The sequence below is a fragment of the Conger conger genome, chromosome 15, assembly GCF_963514075.1.
Source record: "Conger conger chromosome 15, fConCon1.1, whole genome shotgun sequence".
In the NCBI taxonomy this organism is placed as follows: Eukaryota; Metazoa; Chordata; class Actinopteri; order Anguilliformes; family Congridae; genus Conger; species Conger conger.
Window position 1 is genome coordinate 26,061,027 of NC_083774.1, and position 10,576 is coordinate 26,071,602.

General features: G+C 38.1%; 1 long non-coding RNA gene across 2 annotated transcripts; it reads left to right on the forward strand.

Moving 5' to 3' along the window:
* The first annotated feature begins 817 nt into the window (after positions 1 to 817).
* LOC133111185 (uncharacterized) lies at positions 818 to 4,913 on the forward strand. 2 transcript variants are annotated; one of them, XR_009704968.1, is made up of 4 exons: positions 818 to 1,021; positions 1,164 to 1,232; positions 2,661 to 3,234; positions 4,247 to 4,913. It is a non-coding gene; the product is annotated as an uncharacterized LOC133111185 (long non-coding RNA). The 2 variants fall into 2 exon arrangements; XR_009704969.1 differs by lacking the exon at positions 1,164 to 1,232.
* The last annotated feature ends 5,663 nt before the right edge of the window (positions 4,914 to 10,576 follow it).

A 10,576-nucleotide genomic window follows, 5' to 3' on the forward strand; every position in this document is an offset into this window, starting at 1 on the left:
CCAGTCAGCAAGAGAGCAGAATATCATGGTTGACTGTATTGAGGACAGAGGAGAGGGATTTGGCTCTAGCAGAGTGGAGTGCCTCAGCTCAGTGACTGCGATTAGGGCGGTCTCAGTGGAGAGGCCATTCGCTTTAAACTTTTAAAATCTACTTCTGTGTGGCTCAGAATAAAATTAGTCCATGGAGTCTAATAGTTCAGTATAAAGAAATGTTAGAATTTGAAATAATTCTAAAATGATATAATAAAATGAACTGTAATACTTCCGGTAACCACAGGAGGAAGCTTCTGCTTTTCACGTTCTTTTTGTTCCTTGGCTTCACCACCAGGCCCGTCCTACTCGCTCCACCCAGGAAGTTGTTCCTCTCTGCTCTCCAGTTCCTATGTACAGGGGTGTAGCAAGGAATTCCGTCTTCACAGGCAAAACCCAAGGCTAAAACCAAGAGTAGACATTCAGAACTATTTATTGTTTGACCAGTCAATCTGGCAGGACAAATTTGGGCAACAAGAAACACCTGTCAGGCACTGTTCCAATACGTTTGTTCACCTAAACATTTGGTGGTCTGACACCAAAGGTGCTATGTTCTAAGTAGTTTAACACATCAAGGTGTAAATACCAGAAAATAAAAGCTGAAATTCTGAACTCTTGTCTCGTGTTCATCTTTTTATCTCAACCCCAAATGTATTCGGTGTATTGCATAAACAAAGGAATTGGCCTTGCTGTTCCAATACTTTTTGAGGGGACTATATGTACAATATAAAAAAATATATAATAAATAGTAATCACCTAATACATTCAGTAGATGGCGGTAATGCACAAGTTGTTTGCAAACCGCTGTTAAACCACACTGAAGAAGAAAAAGAAGAAGAGAATCTGTAGAAATCCGATACGAATCGCATTTAAAACGACTCATGAATGTGGTTATATGGGTAGCAAAAATCGCTGTCCATATGTTGATTACAACCTGGATATTGAAAAAAATCCTGCTTGTACCGAACATGAAAGCAACTGATACTCTTCGGTAAGGACACAGCAATATTTGCATTTTTCCTACATAATAAAGAACAAGCTGTATCGATAGTGCATTGGAACCGTAATGCTCCGTAAATTACAATGAAAGTGACAATGAACAAACAGTTCTACACTGCATGTTTTTGTTACAGAGACCTTTTTAATAAAGACTGGAAGATTTGGCTGTTGCGTCTAGGCAATAGCAAAACGTCCATGAACTGGTAAGGTACTGCGACGGACAGTTGGCTCCGTTGCACCTTCCTTTGTACTAGTTATTTCATAATGTTTCTCGGAGTCCGGAATTGCACATAAAACAGTGCGGTCTGAAAAAAGCATTGTCTAAACATGTACTCTATTTTTACTCTATTAATGTATTCTTTTTTCTTTTTCTAATTCTTTCTTAGAAATCCTACCTACCTACTTGCTACCTAGTGCTCCCCACTAAAACGTGAACACATGTTGTTTCTCCCCTAAAATACACTTGTCTTGTTTTTATTTTCCATATAAATGACTTCCCATTTAGCTAACGTTATACTTGCTTTTTGGATATTGGGTAGATTAACAACAGTCATTACTTTTGAGTTGTATGGGACATCCCATCCCACATGAGCAGAATAGTTTCTGTTAATTGGATAGTTTATAGAATGCTGTTGAGAAAAATATAGCCATAAATAGAATATGCATGCCAAGACATCACAGTAATAACTACATGTTTTGTATATAAGTAGGCCCATTATACCTTTTGAAGTATACAAAGTTTCATTTTGATCAGAAACTTTTAACTTTTCCAACTTCTTTGTTGAATATGCAACACTTTTTATTAATTCTATGCAAAGTGATGTAGTAAGTTAAGTAAGCCTTTAAAAAATTGAATTGTCACTCAAAATAACTTGCTTATAAAATACTGACTACATAATCTGAAACTAGACAGAAAAATGTATCTGAATGCTTATTTTCAGGTTTTTCTCTGCGTGAATGGCAAATATGAAGCTCCGAAATCGATGCAAACCAGTCCTACGGCCTGAGAACCCAAAATAATGATTCATATATTTTATAAATGAATACAAGTGAACAAATTACAGAACAAAACTAACTTGCAGAATGTTTATTTATACCCATAATATGCCATCATTTTAAGAATTGTAAGGATACCAAAACACTAGTAAAATGTCTGCTTCAAATATTACAGGGTCTATAAGGAGGCAGCTTAATTGTCACTTGGATTTCAAGGTTCCCAGGAAGTATTTGTGAACTAAATCTTTTGTACATGTTAGTTTCTCACTGGAAAATCTGAGCCTCCATGGTTGGTTTATATTTAAATTCTCACAGCCACTCCTGTGTCAGTCAGACACATGATGGAAGGCTAGCCCTCCTAAACAGTGACTGCACAGCTCAACATAGGGCATACAAGTGTACAGCAGCAACTGGCAAATTGTGATTTTTAATGAGCCTGGTGTGTGCTTTTCTCTGCCTTGCCACACTGACGAAGGACATGACATCAATCAGATGGGCCTGCAGATGTGCTTAGGAATTCCATATTGACAGAAAGAACAAATTTGGTTTGAACTGGTTGTAAATGTCCACTTTTGTTTGCTAATGCATTAGGATTAGTTTGAGTTAGCCTAATCCCTTCCCCGGTTTCCCTCCAGGACCTTTGAGCAGCAGTATGATGCAGGACAGAGTCTTTTGAAGACGGGACTGAGACGACTTTAGCAGAGCTCACCGAGCAGCACAGGCTCAGCCTGGAAGAAGAGGAACTCTTGTTGAATGGAGTCTGTCCATATGGCAGAGTTGGAGACTCAGTGTACCACACCAGAACTCAACACACTGGAGTCAGAGTGTGTTACTGCACACAGCGGGGTCGGTGGTGGTTACCACACAGATACACCATTGATAAAAACGGAAACAGATCTGGGCCCCACCGATACTGGATATTTTAAGACGGAGAGCCTTGACAGTACAGACCTGGGGTGTGTAACCCATCTGCATCCTGACCAAATCAAAGCAGAGCCTGACTATGGAGGCTACATTCAGGCTCAACACATCAGTGACTTGCAAGATACATGGGTTCATATTAAATCTGATGACCTGAAGTTTGAATCCCGTGAAAGTTTAGTGAGTGGTCCTATGGGTACTGTGATGGATGGAGCTACAGTTAATCACAGAGGCCAGACTGAACCATGGAAACATACCGGAGAGCCAAATTCAAACTGTAAAAATAAAGTAAGTGATGATCTGCAGACAAAATGTGGTGACTGAAATCATCAATGTGAAATGCACAGGTAGTTCATCCAGAAATGTTTAGCAAAAAATGGTTAATTATCAAGGAATTAATTCTGATGACAAATGCATCTGTGTCCAGTTAGCCTGGAATTTAGAGCATTCATTCAGTAAGGAAACATAGAAGTGTGCCCTGTGTGTGATGTGCCCTTTCAAATGTGCTCGGTGTGGGAAATGAGTCCGATGAGTAGATAAGCATGCCAGTAACTTTGTTTTATAGGAATATCATTACATCTTTGAATGAAATGCTAATTGAAAGCATCCAAGTTTAACAAGTTAAGGGGTAGGATTCAGATAGAATTGTCAATATTGTTTCCAGCATCCAATGTGTTCCAAACTCTTCCCAGAAACAGATTCAAACACGGGAATCCAAATAAATGTCAAACTCAATCCTGGGACTACAAAATCCAGGTCCACCTTCACAACCGCTTTGCAGTACAAGTTCTCTATGTTCCAAAGGTTTTATAGGCTACATTTTGGAGCATAGGTCTTTAATATATTAAGTATTTTGTTTTAGGTTAGGGTAGTACCTGTTTATGACAACTAGATGCTGTATTGACTGTCCACCAATGTATAATTAGTCGTGAGAAAAGGAGAACATACCAGAATGTACCAATAAGCTGGTTAATTGACTTCAGGATAAGGTTTGGTACAACTCAGGGAAAGAGATTGGCTCAGGTTTATCGTCATCATAGGTTGAACATCTCTATTAGTTTGGATTTAGAGTGTGGCTTCTTAATTTCAAAAAAGGTCTGCATCAGTTGGACTATACCTTGTCAGCAAACAAACCATTCTTCAAAGGTTAATGCTTCTGAAAGAAATTAGTTATAATCTGTCTATTTTCTACTTTCCTATGTTTTCTATGAATCTGGTTTATAATGGTAAATGCTTGAGTTTAATGAGACACATCAGACAAATGCATATTTTTTATAATTGATGTTCTTTTTTTATTTAGGGTGTTTGTGTGAAAATGGCCTCTGCACATACATTTGAAAACCCACAGCCTTCTCGCCCAAAATGGGAATGGAAGTGCTGTGATCCCTTACGACGGCATAGAAAACCAGCAAAAAAATCCCTTCGTCCAACGACCGTCAATGCTGCACACAAATACAGCAACGTGATGCATCTCGAAGTCAGCCCCGGTAATAAGCTGTGTCCGTCATGCATTATCATTTTACACAGAAAGTGCAAAGGGAATCCAAGTCCAGATCCAGATCCTGACCACGCTGAAAAGGAAATGGAAGCAGAAAGACTCCAGTCACGCTGAAGTAGGCATTTCAATCCACTCTGGGTACACAGACTAGGAGCTCATTCTCTGCCAAAAAATATATGGACTAGGTGCAGAGGAAGCTGGGAAATGCACCGGCCACTATTCAACAACAGGTTTCAGAGGTATTGAATATAGCAACAGAACCTTAAAATGAAATGGATCAGAAGGCTAAACACCTTGACAGACTTGTTGACCTTATGAAAGAAAAGATCAAAATATCCAGCAGACAAACCAATCCAAATCTTAACTATGGCGACACATTCTGGACTGTCAGGAAAATCATGTCTGAATTCATTGTAACTTGATGGAATATAATTGTATATTTTTTGAATAAATTATCTATTTGACTTCATTTTGCTTGTGGCTGTTCTTAATCATAATACCTACTAGTCTTAAGTTTGGAAGTCATACACCAAGTGCTGTTGATGTAGTAAGCCATAAAATATTGTAAAAATATGATTTAGCATTTTTGAATGACCATAACTTTTGGTCTGAGCAGTATTATGAAAATATGAGTACACATTCAGGTTTTTCTCTGCTTTCATGCAGAAGTTATGAAGCTCCAAAATCGACACAAACCCCAAGTGACTTATAAGCTCCTGAACAGATTCGTAATGTAATCCAGGTGTGTGCCTACGTTACCAGTTGCCCTGCTTCCTTCCCGCAAACTGAGCTACACTCACCGCAAAAACATTTGCCCAAAGCTTGAGCAAAATTGGGCCATTGGACGAACCAGACACCTCTGGTTGATTTTTCAGTGACTTACTAAAATGTAATAAACAGTGGTAGCCACTAGCCAACATGTGAGTTTCATATAAGCCATCAAAATTATTCCAAGACAGTTGAAATGACCAACAAATCTTTGCAGTATGTATAAGTGTTTTGGTTGTAAAGCTAATTTAAATACCCACAAGAGAATTAATACAGGTGAAAAGCCCCACATATCTTTTTTATAAGGAAAGGGTACATAAGACTTACACAGTAATGTATGTTAAAGCCCTTCCTATGTCCAAAGTGTGGTTTGTGCCTTTGATTTAAGCATGCACCTGTTGATTCATTTTGATGCGATTTAGTTTGGACACACTGCAACGGTACATATACTCAATTAAATACTGACTTGGAATATGTAGTCGTAGAAAACTGCATCAGTATGCTAGCATTTGTGTGCTAAATTAACCCTCATGTGGTGGTCAGGTCAAATCGACCAGTTCTCAATTTTCACTAAAAGAAAGGTGATTATTTTCTGTGAAGAACATGTAAAAGAAAACAAAATCATGAGTACCCATACTAAACCCCCACTCTATGTCCCTCATCCAATGTTCGGGTCTGCCACATGATTGGCTGATTAAATATTTGCATTAACAAGCTGCTGTACAGGTCTACCTAATAAATTGCTCACTGAGTGTACATGTACATGAATACTTACACCTATGCACACATATATTCATTTTGTCTTCCTATGAATCAGATTTGCAGCATATTTCATTGTTTTGACAGCCCTCTCCACCATGTTATATATAGACATATAGTCAAAAGAAAACTACATGATCTCCTGAGAAATCGGAATACACACCGATTTTTCATGCCCTGAAAATCGGTTCACATATATAACGCAATCCTGGACAAGCGCCATCAAGTGGCTATTAGGATTTAATAACCACGATGACATTCTGCATTTGCAAGGAAAGAGATGAGTCAAAGCGATGGTAAGAAACATAATAGATATAAAATATGAACAGATATTAATAAGACGTATGACAAGATGTTTATTTGTGCTGACTGTAATTTATCCTATGACTGTGTCACCTTAAAGCGGTGACGACAGACGACAGCTCTTACCGCCTGAACAAATGTTGCCCATATACAGTGCATCCGGAAAGTATTCACAGCGCTTCACTTTTCCCACATTTTGTTATGTTACAGCCTTATTCCAAAATGGAATAAATTCTTTTTTTCCCTCAAAATTCTACACACAACACCCCATAATGACAACATGAAATAAGTTTTTTTTAAATTTTTGCAAATTTATTAAAAATAAAAGAAATAAGAAATCACATGTACATAAGTATTCACAGCCTTTGCTCAATACTTTGTTGATGCACCTTTGGCAGCAGTTACAGCCTCAAGTCTTTTTGAATATGATGCCACAAGCTTGGCACACCTATCTTTGGGCAGTTTCGCCCATTCCTTTTTGCAGCACCTCTCAAGCTCCATCAGGTTGGATGGGGAGCGTCAGTGCACAGCCATTTTCAGATCTCTCCAGAGATGTTCAATCAGATTCAAGTCTGGGCTCTGGCTGGGCCACTCAAGGACATTCACAGAGCTGTCCTGAAGCCACTCCTTTGATATCTTGGCTGTGTGCTTAGGGTCGTTGTCCTGCTGAAAGATGAACTGTCGCCCCAGTCTGAGGTCAAGAGCGCTCTGGAGCAGGTTTTCATCCAGGATGTCTCTGTACATTGCTGCATTCATCTTTCCCTCAATCCTGACTAGTCTCCCAGTTCCTGCTTCTTCCATTTACGGATGATGGAGGCCACTGTGCTCATTGGGACCTTCAAAGCAGCAGAAATTTTTCTGTACCCTTCCCCAGATTTGTGCCTCGAGACAATCCTGTCTCGGAGGTCTACAGACAATTCCTTTGACTTCATGATTGGTTTGTGCTCCGACATGCACTATCAACTGTGGGACCTTATATAGACAGGTGTGTGCCTTGCCAAATCATGTCCAATCACATGTTCACCACAGGTGAACTCCAATTAAGCTATAGAAACATCTCAAGGTTGATCAGTGGAAACAGGATGCACCTGAGCTCAATTTTGAGCTTCATGGCAAAGGCTGTGAATACTTATGTACATGTGATTTCTTAGTTTTTTATTATTTTAATAAATTTCCAAAAATTTCAAAAAAACTTCTTTCATGTTGTCATTATGGTTTGTTGTGTGTAGAATTTGGAGGAAAAAAATGAATTTAATCCATTTTGGAATAAGGCTGTAACATAACAAAATGTGGAAAAAGTGAAGTGCTGTGAATACTTTCCGGATGCACTGTAGGTTCCGCACACAAACATGTTATGCACAGACTATAATTGTTTGGCTAATGTGTGCTGAGCCGAAAGTCCGGTACTGAAGGAAGGCTGGTGATGCATTTCTGTTGCTGCTTCTGCTGTTTTACAGAAGCCATGTCTTTCCCCTGAGTGGCAAAGGCATACAGGTGACACAGGCTACTGTTTTCCTGACACACAAGTGAGGGCACAGAGTGACGCACTGCCACCGTTCCATTCTTTGGAGAGAACCCTCTATATTTTTGCATTTATGCTTCCTTATTTAAAATGATTTTTTTCAACTGCATTTAAAAAAAACATGTTTTCACATTGGCTTTTTTTGGGTTTTTTTATTTTTACATTTCTTAGAACCCATGATTTCCCTAACAATGTGTGCTAAATATTTAAAGTGAATCTTCACATAGGTCCAATACATAAAATCCAAAGGCATACAAACAATTTATGAAAAATATTGTTAATAGTATACGTTTGCATACTATTTATTATTCAAAAGCAGGTGTGCTCCTTATTTTTAAGCATAGTTCATAGTAATAATAATAATATATGTTGAGAATGTATTTACATTCTCACTGATATAAAATGGGGTCACATCACTGAAAATGCCCTCAAGTCTTCCTCAGAATGTTAACCTTTTTTGGCATCTCAAGAATGTTTTTGCTGAAGCATAACAGTCTCAACATGTGTATTGAAAATGCTACGGTTTTGTTATGCAGCCGAAAAAAAAGCTGTGTTGTTTTGTGCAAGTCTAACCTATGTCGATTGGAAACGTAATGTCATTACCTAAAATGCTTCTCAGTTGTCACTTCAATATCAAATTAAATTAAATTATTAGCATTTGGCAGACGCTCTTATCCAGAATGACGTACAGTTGATTAGACTAAGCAGGAGACAATCCTCCCCTGGAGCAATGCAGTGTTAAGGGCCTTGCTCAAGGGCCCAACGGCTGTGCGGATCTTATTGTGGCTACACCAGGATTATAACCACTGACCTTCATTTACCCCAGTCATTTACCACTATGCTACAGGCCACCCAGTATGTATGTATCATACCCCTAACCGGTTGTACTGTATGCTGATCAGAAGTTATACTGTTTTTTCTTGCTCACAGATGGGGGTAATGCCTATGCTGACAAACTGAAATACCGATACCAGTCAAGAGAAGCTCATCATATTCCAGAGAGCCTATACAATATGTAGATAATAGCGTTCCTATGTAGTACTTTTACAGAAGTAAGCATTGGCAAAACGGACAACATTGATAATTCCTCCAGATAAATTCTAAGTAAACAATGGACATTCTATTAATGTTTCTCTGAGTTAGCATGTTTTTAGAATGAGAAAATATTATGCATTTGGTTCCCTCGATCTATGCTGTGAAAAGGACACTGACATGACCTTGATTTGTGGATTTTAAAAATGCAGAAGGTGCGGGGGTGGGGTGAGGTCCCCCCTCACTTGTTTTACCGCCTACATGTTACAAAATAAGGAACTGTTACCGCTAAAGCAATGGCATCTTAAAATAGGTGATACAGATAGAATTGTGAGAAACGCTTTCAGTTTTGTTCCCATAGTAACAGCTACTATGTTATACTGTATGTCTCCATCTGTGTTCATTAATACTAGTTCACATGATTTAAATACATCTGCGAGAAGACACACCTGTCTCCGCATGGTCTCTATTAGGGAGTGAACTGTCAATCAAAAATTCAACAATTAATATGAAATATATGAAAAACAGCTATTTAAGACACAGAATATCCCTTATAGCATGGTGAAATGGAAGCGGGAAGAACTCAGAAACTGCTTAAATCATGCCATTCCCAAATACTGTGTTACAAAATGCTGAGGGAAGTCACTATGAGGCCTGTAGTGACTTTGAAGTCTATGGTAGATATAAGAGAAAATGTGCATAGTATAACAATATCAAGGTTACGTTCAATTCCCCTTGAGTGTATATCAAGGGATATAGAGTATCTCTGATTAATTTTTACATCTTCCCTCTGCTCTCTCCCTCTATAATGTTTCTTGATGTTGCTTTGATGCCTCTGCAATAAGCACTATAATGTAAATCGTAAAATGTAATGGTACATAGGCTGCACATGAAATGTACAAAAGTGAGATTCTGTAAGCCTTTTTTATCTGGGGACACTGACCATTAGCGAGAAACCAGTGTGAGGGGGACACATGTAAAAAAAACAAAAAAACACATGGATTTAAAAAAGAAAAAGTAGGTTAGGGCACATGTCAGTTATTTTCCTGTTGAGTCACATTACTGCCATACCAGCACAGAAAGGCAGTATCTTGAGGCAACATTTGTTTCAAAGATGTATGAGCTCTACAAACTTAACCCTCCTATTATGTTAAGAGTTTATGACTGCTTCAAATTGACCCCAACAGTTTAAATAAATGCAAAATTATTGCAAAAGAAGAATTTTGACACTTTGTGTGTCGTCTTCTTATTGTCTCCCAAATGACCAGCCTTTTATCCATAATTATGAAAAATCTGTGAGAAACATCTCATTTTAGAGCCTAAGGAACAGGAAGGGAAAGTTGGGCACCTGTATGAGAAATCCACAAAGAAATCCTGAATCATCCACAAAGAAATCTGAGATAAAAAATAAAAATATTATATATTTTCTGACATTTTATACAGTTACATGTATGCAAAATGTGGATGTCTTCATTGCTGTTTAGGGAATAATTTGATCCAATAAAACCACAATCGTAACAATATGCTTGGAAATGTGTAATACTTAATATATTTCCCTTCAAAACAACACTTGAAAGACTTCTACAAATAGCAAGAGAAATAGCCAGCTTTAATGGACTTGTTGTAGAAAGTTTTAATCACTTGCACATCTTAAATGAGAATTCTTAAATGACAACTGGGAATTCACACAGATGAACAAAGTAGTTGCAACCAGCGCCTGACTTTAGAGATGAAGACTAGACAAAAAA